This window comes from Parambassis ranga, chromosome 2 (assembly GCF_900634625.1).
Source record: "Parambassis ranga chromosome 2, fParRan2.1, whole genome shotgun sequence".
Classification (NCBI taxonomy): Eukaryota; Metazoa; Chordata; class Actinopteri; family Ambassidae; genus Parambassis; species Parambassis ranga.
In genome coordinates this window covers 44,750,608-44,762,363 of record NC_041023.1, presented here as the reverse complement: position 1 = coordinate 44,762,363, position 11,756 = coordinate 44,750,608, and the positions used below count along the sequence as shown (strand labels likewise).

At 47.9% G+C, this 11,756-nt stretch overlaps 2 pseudogenes; both read right to left on the bottom strand.

The window, feature by feature from the left end:
• LOC114445084 (CCR4-NOT transcription complex subunit 3-like) overlaps positions 1-136 on the bottom strand; it is a 9,778-nt pseudogene extending 9,642 nt beyond the window's left edge.
• A 3,523-nt stretch (positions 137-3,659) lies between these two features.
• The window catches only part of LOC114445074 (uncharacterized), an 8,391-nt pseudogene continuing 294 nt past the window's right edge, over positions 3,660-11,756 (bottom strand).

Genomic DNA, 11,756 nt, shown 5'->3' with positions numbered 1-11,756 from the left:
ACACACACACACACTCTCTATTTTCGTCGTCTCTCTCTCTCTTGATTCTCTCTCTCTCTGCCAGTCAGCTGGAACCAACACGGGCCGCACGCGTGACGTCACCGCTCACGGGGGAAAGGCGCTTGGGGGCGTGCATCGTTAGCATACCGAGGCCACGCCCCTCCGCTCTGACGCAAACCAATCACGCCCGTCGGTTCTTTTAAACCTCCTTCAACATCCATTGCTTTGTGTTCAGGGAACACGGGGAAGCTGGGAAATTTGAACTTTAGACCAACCACATGACCATTGGCTGATTTAAGTCACCTTTGACTCCTATTAGTTCATAATAAATGTTGATATCTGCGTCCCTAAACATCAGGAGAAGCTACTCGTGGGCACTTTCTGTTTATCTTGAGTTTGATGAGTTTATTATTGAAATAAATCCTGTGGTTAAAACACACATTTTAATATAAATAAAAAAAAAAAAGCTCTTTACATTAAAGAAGTATTAAGAAATGGCTAAATGAGACTGGTTGCCATAGAAACCACACTTATCATAAGCGAATTAATGACGTCCGGCTAACTCTTCATGTTCACGTGTACTTGTACTGATCTGTTCAAACATTTTTGTTACAAACGTCATTGCATGTATATATTTAAAAAAGTTATATATAAACATTAATAAATATATTGACTGATTGATTATGGAAACCCCATTAACAGTAGCCTCCTGTCTGTGTCTGCCATGTGACAGAACCATCGTGACTGTTTGTTGTCCCTTCCTTGAACGCACCGCGCATTTGCATAAAACACACCCCCCTCCTTGAGAATCCAGCCAATAGCGATCCGCTGGGACGTCCCCCGCACCAAGCCACGCCCCCTCTCTGAGCTGATTCGCTTCCTGGATGTACCGTGAACGCACCCCCCCGCCGCACCTCCTGTTTCTCTCACGCTGTCATTGAAGCAGGGAGGCCGAGAGCCGAAGCAAAGAGGGACAGAGCCTGAACCTGAGCCTGAACCTGCGGCGGCCTCAGACGTCAGGATGTTTACGTCCCCCCCCCCCCCCCCCCCCCCCCCCCCCCTTATCTGACACGGGGATTATTTTTACACGCAAAACAGCAAAAACAGGGGACACCAGGTGTTCACATGTGAGCAGTCACACCGTAACACACCAAACATATGACGGCGTCACATGACGTAAGACGGCGCGGCGTGGAGGAAGGACTGATTTGTTGGGAATATATGGAGTAAAAACGTTTAATATTATTATTATTGATCATGTTTGAATCAACTAAATTCAACATCTACCGTAAGTTTCCTAATAAACGTCTATAAACCAGTGGAACTGCGTTTAATCCCGCGTGAAGCGGGCTCGCGTGTTTCCCTCCCTTTATCTGTCCCTATCTGCCTCTCGCGCTCTCAACACCAAAGAAGCACATGGACCCGGCACGCGCCGACTGTTGCCTACCGGCGACGGTGCTGCGCCGCCATTGGCTGAATCTAGGTCACTCGCGGCGGCTCTCGGCCTCCCATTGGCTTAAATTAGGTCACAGTCCCCGCCCACAGGTTCCCCCCATGCTACAGCCGCGTGACGGGCCGGCTGGAGGGAAAGAGGGGAGGGGGGGGGTGTTAACGGTCCATTTAAGATTGTTTACTTAAATTAATGTTTTATTTATTTTATTTTAAATTATTATTTTATTTAAAAATGAAGTGAAAGAGGTTAAAGTATTTTTTAAATCACTTTTTTTATTTATTTAATTTGATTTTTTTTTTACATTTTTAATGTTTCTAGCATATGAAGTATTGAAATGGAAAAAATACAGTTAAAAATATTTAAAAAAAATCATAACAAAAATTAATTTGAAAATGTAACAAGTCAAAGTATTCTTATGTCCACTGGAATCCACTTAATTGGATTTTTTAAAGATTAAGATTTACTTTATTAATCCCTGTGGGGAAATGAAGTTGTTTTAAGATATTAATATATTTATAAATTCTAAATATTGGTGTATTTTGAGTTTTTTGTCTTTATTCTTTATTTTTAGTTCCTTATTTGAGAAGTGTTCTATGTGGTCCACATTTATATCAATATTATTTACAACTGCTTTTGTCGTATTTGGCATGCTTTGCTACACACTTAAAAAATTGAGTGACATTTTAAGGGATACTGCTTATGTTCCATTTTCTCTCCTGCCATGTTTTTTTATGATGCAGGCCCAGAGGCAGAGTTACAATAACAGCCTGTAAATGAACTAAAAGCAGCGATCGTACATAAAATGTCACGTGTGTCGTGTGGACATAACTTTTGAGTGACTCGTGCATCGAATGCAGCAGCTGCACGGTGGGAGCTACAGTTCCTAGAAGGACCTCTCTGCTGATACAGTCCTGTCACAGAGGCAGATGCTACATGACACGAATGTGCGAGTAGTAAGAGGCCAAAATAACCTGCCCGGCTCACACACAGACAGGTGGAGGTGCTGGCATGAGGGAAAGTGGAACACAACAACTCCACTAAAGTGTGATCAGAGTTTCATGAGCTGTTGTGATTTGAAATGATTTTCCCTGATCCTTCCCCCTCAAGAGTTGGGAACCTGGGCATTATTTAAAGGATGTTTAAGTGGCTCCATCTAGTGGTTGTTTGTCAGTAGTGCACCAGTGAGTTCAGAAAGGCTTAACGACAAGAAAATCACCTCCAACTTTTGTGAGACATGTCGGCAGTGGCTCACCTGGCTGCACCAACACCAAGCATCTGAACTGGAGCCGCTGCTGCTGCTGTTGTGCAACGGTGGTGGAGGTGGAGGTGGTGGTGGTGGGGTCGGGCTACAGAAAGAGAGGCCACACTAAGGTCCCTGTAGGAAGAAAGTGTGGATACAAACACCTACAGTGGATTAAACAGTTCTAAACAAGCTTTTAAAGGAAGAAAAAACAGAGTTGAACATTCAGCCGATACCTCTCTGGTGCTGCATCCGTATATAGATTTAGAACCTGTGGAACAAGATGATCAATTTAACGGCACTGAATAACAACACCCGTCCTCAACTGAAGGGAGAGCGGACGCTTTTTTTAAGCAGAGTACATCTAGAAATGGTTCATAAAGCTGTTAGGTCTCACATGTATCAACATTTAAAGGGACAGTTCACCCCTAAATTTAAATCCTCACTTTTTCCTGTTGCCTTTTGTGGGATGTCTTACATTATGTGAGCCAATCCTGTTGCTGCAGGGGAATCCAATCCAAAACACTTCCCTTTTAAATCCCTGTATTGAATTCGAGGGGTTGCATTTGGTAAATATTGTCATTTATTCCCAGTTTAATCTACACGAGCAGACTTCTCATGTCTTAGTAAGATAATGTCTGTTGGGTCTCACTTAGGAATGCATGATAACATCGTCAATATTGGTTATCAACAGCCCTGAAATGCAAATAAAAACGCTGACAATCAGATGACACCAACTAGCCACATGTTTAGAACCTGACAGCAGACTTGCCAGTTGCAATGATGGAGCAGCGTCAAGAAAAATCGGAACATTTATCGGCCCACTGAGTCCCATAAACAGGAGGCATTTTATGACAAATATGTGCAAAAAAATCCAACATTCTGCATCAATTTGTAAATTTAAGTCAACGATGTACGTTACATTTCTTTTTTTTTTTTCCTCTTTTTTTTATTTGATTTGCGGGTTTTCAACAACTCACTTTTTAGGCAAAGAAAGGATAGTAATTTAGTAATAATATTACATGTTTTAGTTTTACAGAAAAAAGAAAATAAAAACACTTCTGGACAGGACCTAAGTAATGAACTATGTGTACACGCTGTTACAAAAATGGGGCTTAAGTGTGGCAATTGGGGGGGGGGGGGCAGGTAAAAGGGGAGGGGGGGGGCAGAAATATCACATTGATCATTGATACATATACTCATCCCGCTGCTTTACAAAGATAGTCCCCGACTCGTTCCCTCCCACCCGTACAATAGCAACAATGATAAAAGAAAAGATACTTGGAGTAAAAAAAAAACAGCAAATAATCAATATATAATAAAATATAATACGAATTGTACAGTACACTCCGCTTATTTCTGTCGTCTTTTTTTAAAATCCTGAACACACTAACAGCTTGAGTCGTGTCCACGCCTCTAAAAATAAACAAAACAAAAAGTAGTGTACATTAAAATTAAGGACATCTAAACTCCTCTTCCTCCTTTACAGTCAGCACACGTGACCAAACCCTTTCTCCATGAGCTTCTCAGGTCAGGATTTTTATTTTTTTCTTCCTTCTAAAGATTAAATTTTATATCGAGGGCAAAAAAAGTTATCTCAGTGTGAAAACTGAGATTCTCCACGGGCGTTAACAGATGACACACAGAGCAAGAGACGAAGACTGAACTGTTTAAGTGGCGCTTCGCCTCCACAACATCCATACTGATGAGCTAACACCGCTAACGGAGGGAAAACATGACGGAAGGTAGAAAGAGACGTGTTGGGAGACGACAAGGTGGTTCTGATTCTGGGCCTTTTGAAGTCCGCGTTAACTCATCAAACCTCTGCTTGTGGCAGGTTAGGATTGTTTACAGGTGGAGAGGGGAGATTACGGTAGTTACACTAAACCCTCCCCCCCTCGCACCTTTTTCTTTTTTTTTTTTTTTATTGTTAAAAACTTGCTAGCTCTTGCTCGCTTCCTGGATTATTTAAAAAAAATAAACATAAAAAACAATCTAGTCTAAAAAAAACTGTTTGTGTTTACTGACTGTACTCGGTCAGTACTGTTGATCTCTCCGGCTGGACGAGAACAGGGACCGCCAGCCGGACTGGCGAACGGTCGCCATCGCTATCTGACATGTTGGGGGTCGACGGAGATTTCATCTTCAACAGTTCCCAGCTTCCGCACCCGCTGACGACAGCAGCCGCCCCCCGACAGGAGTACTTGTGGCGGGCCAGGAGCCCGGCGTTCCAGAAGCGGTGTCGGCATTTGTGGCACTGGAATGCAGCTTGTCGAAGATGCTGGCCTCTGTGTTTCAAGGCTTTGTGTAGTGAGCCGGTGCGCCGTCCGCACACCTGGCAACGCAGACGGGCGTGGCGGCCTGAGTTTCTCGGAGGGTGCCTGACGGCGTGGTGGACCAGCAGGGACCCCTGCTTGGTGTACGTGGTGCTGGGGCAGATGGGGCAGGGGAAGCGCTTTAGAGGGATGTCCATTGAGGTAAGCCCCGTGACCCTGACGGCGCCCCCGCACCACGACTTCACTCTCATCACACCGCCCTTCATCCTCAGCTGGACCAGCATTTTCTTCCTGTTGAGCTGTGCCTGCAGTTTGCCTCTTCTCTTCCTCAGAATCAACAGCTTCCTGCGAGTCTCCTTACTCAGAGGGACGCCCACCAGCTTCCCGTCTCTCATGATGCTGTGGATCACCATGCGCCGTTTTTTTTTTCTGTGTTTTCTTGTCTGACCGTGCCGTTTTTGGAAGTTTTTTGCGCGGTAGTGAAAAGGGTGCTGTGGCTCTTGGGGTGGTGGTGGTGGTTGTTGTTGCTGTTGTTGTTGTTGCTGCTGCTGTTGTTGTTGCTGCTGCTGCTGCCCTGAAGCCCCCTGCTGCATGTGGGACGACCCAGAGTAGCCGGAACCTGAACCAGCATCATAGAAGAGGGGCGAGTATCCGGAGGGTTGAGGCTGGTTGATTCGCTGGCCGTTGCGGTCGATGCCGTGCTGAGACAGCTTGTGTCGCACTAAACTGTTGGAGTAGGCGAAGGCTTTGCCGCACACTTCACAACGAAAGGACTTCTCCAGCCCGACCCCCCCTCCGTGGACAGTCTGTTGATGAGCCGTCAGGTGGAAGTAATGCGGAAGGATTTCCAGCACACGGTGCAGGTGTAGAGCCTCTGGGAGGGAGTGCCAGATGTTGGCGACTTCTCTCCTTGGGAGCAGGCTGAGAAGTAGTCAGAGTTTCCCGGGTTGGGGACTTGAGTGATGGCGGCAGCAGCACCTTTTATCCTCCTCCCCTGGCTGTCTATCTCCCCTTCCTGTGTAGCTTCCCGTGCCTCACCAGGCTTTGTGCGTAAGCAAACATCTTCCCACACAGGTTGCATTTGTAGTTCTTCTGACCCGAGTGCACCGTCAGGTGCTTGGTGAGGTGGAAAGGCTCACGGAACATTTTGCCACACACCTCACAGGCATGAGGCTTCTCGCCGGTGTGGACTCGGTTGTGTCGCCGCAAAGTCTCCGCCCTTCTGAAACGTTTACCGCACAGCTGGCATCCATAGGGTCTGTCGGTGCCGTCCCCGGAGGTGCGGGGCTCCTCCTCCTCACGATGGGTTTGGGTCCCTTTTCTCGCGGGGTTTTCTTGGCCTCCTGGGCTTTAAATGGGATTGCATTGGGTGGGTCAGAGGAATGGTGGAGCCATTGAGGGTGGACGTGGATGATGGTCCACCCAAGTTACTAAACCCAACCCCCCCAGCAGGCCTCCGATTATTCCCTCCGCTCTCCGTCCCGGCTTTCCGTGCTTATGTCACAGGAGGCTGCAGCTGCTGCAGCGATGGCTGACATCGCACTACTGGTGACCTCATCCTCTGAATCATCCAATAGGGAGGAGAGGGGGAGATGGGGCTGCTGCTGCTGCTGCTGCTGCTGCTGTGGCTGGGGTGGGGTGGTGGTGGTGCTGTTGCTGACTCTGTGGGTGTGGATGAAGTGTTGGGGCTAAAGGGGCCTTGCGCAGAGTTTGAGAGAGCGTTTCAGTGGCCAGCGCGCTCTCTGATGTGTACAGGGATGAAGACTGGGATCGTCTGTAGTCATCGACCCCGCTGGTGTACGCAGACGGGTTCTGGTAGCGACCTCTGGAATAATCTGTTGCATACTTATCGTTAGCCATCCCTGCCCCGTTGCTTGAAATTCCTACCCCATCTCCGCTGTTTCCCATTTTCCTCCTGCTCGGGTTGGATGACGCACTCCCTCCGCTGTTGGCCCGGTTTTTGGAACTGCGAGGAGGTTTGCCACAGGCACCGGAAGCAGCATGGTTCAGAAGCGAAGTGCTCTCGCGGAAACACCGCCCACATGCCGGGCACCGGAAGGGCTTCTCGTCGTGGATCTTTTCGTGTCTCGTAAGTGACTCTCGACGATTGAAGGATTTTTGGCAGATGCTGCAGACGAAAGGCCGGTTTTCCGAGTGGGTGACGCTGTGTTGAATGAGGTGACCCCTCTTTTTGAATCTCTTGCCACACTCCCCGCAGCAGAATATCCTCTCCGGACTGGGGGAGTTACAGTCCGACTTCCTTCTTTGGCTGTCTGGTGTCAAAGCCGTGGCTGCGGAGATGCCGTCTGAGGCTGGAGAGGTGGGTGAAGGTTTTACCACATTCGCCACAGTGGTAAAGGGGTTCAGGTTCGGCCTGCCCCGATGAACTGCTGCTGTGCCTCTCCTGGGATTTGGAGAGTTGCGGGTTACCGTTGGCTACGAGCACAGAGGTTGAGTTTGAGGAAGAGGAGGCAGATGAAGAGGAGGAGACAGTGGAGGATGATTGTTGCTGCTGTGAGGACGGTGAGAGGAGAGAAGAGTGCTGCGGCTCGCTTCCGATGCCACTTAGCCCAACACCCCCAGATCCTCCGCCCACCAGGCCTGAAGAGGAGCTCTGACTGTGCCCCTTGAGCTGCTGTTGTGGCAGTACTACGCTGCTGCTGCTATGGCTGTGGCTGCTGTGGCTGCTGCTGTCCGACTTCCTCTGGGGCAGATACCCGCCATTGCTTTCTTTTCTCCTGCTTCCTCCACTTGAAGCTGATGTAGACGAGCTGTCTCCGGACTTGGAGCCATCGTCTTTAGAGAGGGACAGGTGCAGGGGCAACGGGAGGGGGAGCCTGCTTCTTGCTGCATTAGTGATGCTATCTGGTTCGAGGAAAGCACTGGAATGCCTTGGAAATCAAAGCCGCCCAGTGGGGCAGGCTGGGGGCTGGGTGGAGAGGATGTGGGTGGTGAGTGTGGCTGTGTGGATGAGATAAGGCATGAGGGGTCAGCTGTTGTTGCTGCTGCTGAGGCTGTGGAGCCGAGTGGCTGTGGCTATGGGAGAGTGGAGGGCAGGAGGAGGGGCCAGGGGCTGAGTTTGACTCTGTGGCCCCCTGGCTGAGACCCAGGCCTAAGTGGTTGTGAGTGCCTTGCTGGACTAGAAACTGCTCCAGGCTGCTGTTAGTGGGGACACCTGACAGAAAGTACTGGTTGGCGGCAAGCATGCAGCTGAACTGCTGGTGGAGGCTGCGGGGATCTGACTGGCCGACCAGGGTACTGCAGTGCTGCTGGAGGGTTGTTTGAGGCTGACGCGGATGTGGAGGGAGAGTTTGAGGACGAGGAAGGTCCAGGGGAGGGCTGAGGACGGTGAGACCTGGATGCAGTGGTGGCGGAGGCGCAGGTGTGACGACACCCCCGATTACCCCGGCGCTTCCTCCACTACTGCTCCCACTGAAGTCAAAGCGTCCCATCCCAGAATGCAGCTGCTCCTGAGCTAGAGCAGCCTCTGCCCGGGTGAAAGGGCCGCAGAAACGGTGGGGTATCCCGACGAGGAGCTCCCACTGCCGCTACTGCTGCTGCTGCTCATCTTACTCGACTTCCTCGAGCTGTGAGATGAAGAGGACGACTGGCTCTGGTGGGAGATGGATGGAGGAGGAGCACCCATTTGGGCAAATAGCGATGATGAGTCGGCGAAGGCATTGCTCTTCCGTGAGCTCTGAAGGGACCCCAGGCCAAGGCCAGACAGAGGCTGCCAGAGGTGTCAGCAGAGGGTTGATGCTGCTGCTGGAGCTGCTGCTGAATGCTGGCAGCTGGACCTGCTGTTGTGGCTTAGTTGCCGTTCTAATCCAAGGCCCTTGAATTGGTGGGGCTTGGTGTCCACTTAGCATCTCTAAAATGTCCATGGGTACTTGCTGAACTGGAACATCTCCCACTGCAGCTGTGACGATCTGTCCAGGGGCCGCAAACAGCCCGTCTGTGTTATGCTGAGAACAGCAGTGAGCCCTTATCAGCCTAATAAGGTCTGATTTTCAGTGACAGCCTGGCCGTGGTTTCAACTGGCCGCGATATTCCGCCACCGAGAGCCGAGGCTTTGATTTTCTCACATAAATGTATTACTAGAGAGAAGCCTTCAAGTGCTTCTGAGGGAGGTTATAAAAGGGTCATAAATAGTCAATACTAAACTATATTAAAAAAGCAGTCTGTAGTGTTTCTCTAAAGTGTTTCATAACTTCAAAATCAGGTCAGCAGTTCTGTGAAGCGGCCGAGTGTTTCCGTTATCAGTCAAGGATGAACCGTTGCCTCATCGCCCATCTGCTCCGCCGTGGATCTTTGGGAGCCGGAGCCTGAGGACAGAGAACGACAAGTTTCTATGTCAGTGAGTGGGTCTTTGACTTGACACCGAGCAGATAAACAGTAAGTGTGTGGTGTATTTTCACATGTAAACAATCAGTTTCAGTATAATCAGTCTAACTGATCATTTACAGAGATGCAGCCTCACCTAAGTTCATACTTTTTGGCTAAAAATAAGAGCATGCTGACAATTTTCCTGACTCCGACCTAGCTGCATCCCTGCCTTCCTTCCTGCTTCTTGGAGGGCCGAGCGACTGCTAACAGCTACTTTTGTACAATTCTTGGAAAGTTTAGGTCTTTCTAATATGAGCCAGAATGACCAAAAACCCAGTGAACCCGACACCCAACAGCTGCTCAGATCCACATTTTCAGTAAAGTACTAAATCTAAATCTCTGGGACAAGCTGTTGCACCCAGATTGTATTTTATGCATTTTTAGTGGGAGAAAGCAAACCAAAAAAAACCTAATCTGAAAGAATATACGGACGGACAACAAGTCAATGTGGCTATCAGCTATCAGCGTTGGGGTACACACCAGTCTCCACAGAGCCAAGACTGTCTCTGAGTGAGCCGGCCTGATCAGAGGTTATTGGTTTCACCATGCTGGTTACAAACTTTGTCATTCCAGGCTTTTGGCTTTAGGCTCTGTGCACATTAACGAGGGTGTTTAACACATTATTTGATGCTTTCTTCTGCACAGGTGAATCTGAACAGGTGATTCAGATAAAGATAAAGTTCACATATCTTAATTTGATGAACCGGTGCTGCAGAAAACCTTAAATTAAGATGTGTATTTTTTTTTGGGGGGGGGGGGGGGGGGGCATAACCTGCCCCTGACCAGGTTAACTTTGCAGCTTGAGTTACCATGGTGATGCAGCAGGCTCAGAGAAACCACACTAACCCACTATTCTGACTTCATGGTGCACATCGCCTGTTACACACACACGGCTAAATGCCAAATTAAAAAGGAAAATGCACTTTTCTCACTTTTGTTTACTTTCTCATCATTGCATTAGCATCAATTATTTGTAGCTGATGTTCTCCTGTGACGGGCTTTGCCTTTTTTTCTGGCTGACAGACTGTTTTTCTATCATTTGAGATCAAATCTGTTATTAATTCTGACCTCCTTCTGGCTTCACACGGAGCGCCTGACATAAAAACAGTCTCCCCCGAGACAGAACGCAGAGAGGCCAAACATCCTTGTATGTGCCGTCACATCTGTGTACAGTCTGAAACTTGGCAGAAGCGACAGCGGATAGCCGTGATTTAAAAAATACACTGAAGTATAAGGAAGTGCAGCGTTTTAAAGCTCGCCATATGTTTTGTTATTGGTCACTTTGAATGCTACATAAATAAAACAGCACTGTTACTGACAGAACGAAGAGGGAAACCAGAGAACGACGTTTAAATGTTTAGGAGAGGGCTTCAGGAGAGTGAAGCATACGCTTCTGTAAAAGCTGTTTGTGTAATTCTGAGAATGTTATTCTTGACTCTGTGTAGTTACTGTGTGTGTGTGTGTGTGTGCTCAAAGGCCAGTGGTCCTGACCTACACAGACAAACAGCACAGCGATAACACACGCAAAGCAGCTGCTGCCCACTTTAAGTTAAAAAAACAAGAGATATTCCTGAATAAAAGCTGCTGGTTTAGATGTTAGGATGAGGACCGGACAAGAAAAATACAAATTATACTGAATAAAACTATGAAAATGTGCAATATGCATGAGGATATAAGCTGGATATCTGTGCAAACTAAACAAAAATGTAGCTCAGACGGCCGTGGACCATGTTGCGGCACAGTAATTAAACATACATATACAGACATAAGCAGCCGAGTACCTTACAAACTTGAAAAATAACTGCAAAGAAATCAATGTGCAGCGGTGGGGGGGTTACTACACCGGGTACACGACCGAAGTGTCACGGTCTGAGAAGCTGCTGTGCAGAAACAGGCTGTGTGTAGAAATATGAAGCTGTTATATTATGCAGAGTGATGTCACTTTCGAGTGCAACTGAATTGAGTGACCTGATATTTAGAGCTGAAATTTAAATTGAAGCACACTAAGCAGCTCTAAAAAGCTTGTTTATAAGTAAACGTAGGACAACTGATGACATAAAGTGATCGATCAGCCATCATGATGGGAATTTTCTTGTGGAATACTCTAGATTAAAGTGATGCCCAGAGCTGCATGACATATTTTTTTTTTTTTACCACCAAACTAATATGCTGCTCAACTTTTTCTTCCACATCTTAGTGAACACGCCTCCCCACACACCCACGCTGTCAGCCTGCCTGAGCTGCAGACTCACTTCAATAATAATAATAATAATAAAACGTGGAACCACGGTGCGTGCATGAGCACGGCAGCTTCTACTCTGCACATTCTGATGCTGATAACATCCGCGCAGCACTGGAACTAATTAACCTCGCAGTTGTGCAGCGGTGTGATTGCACGCTG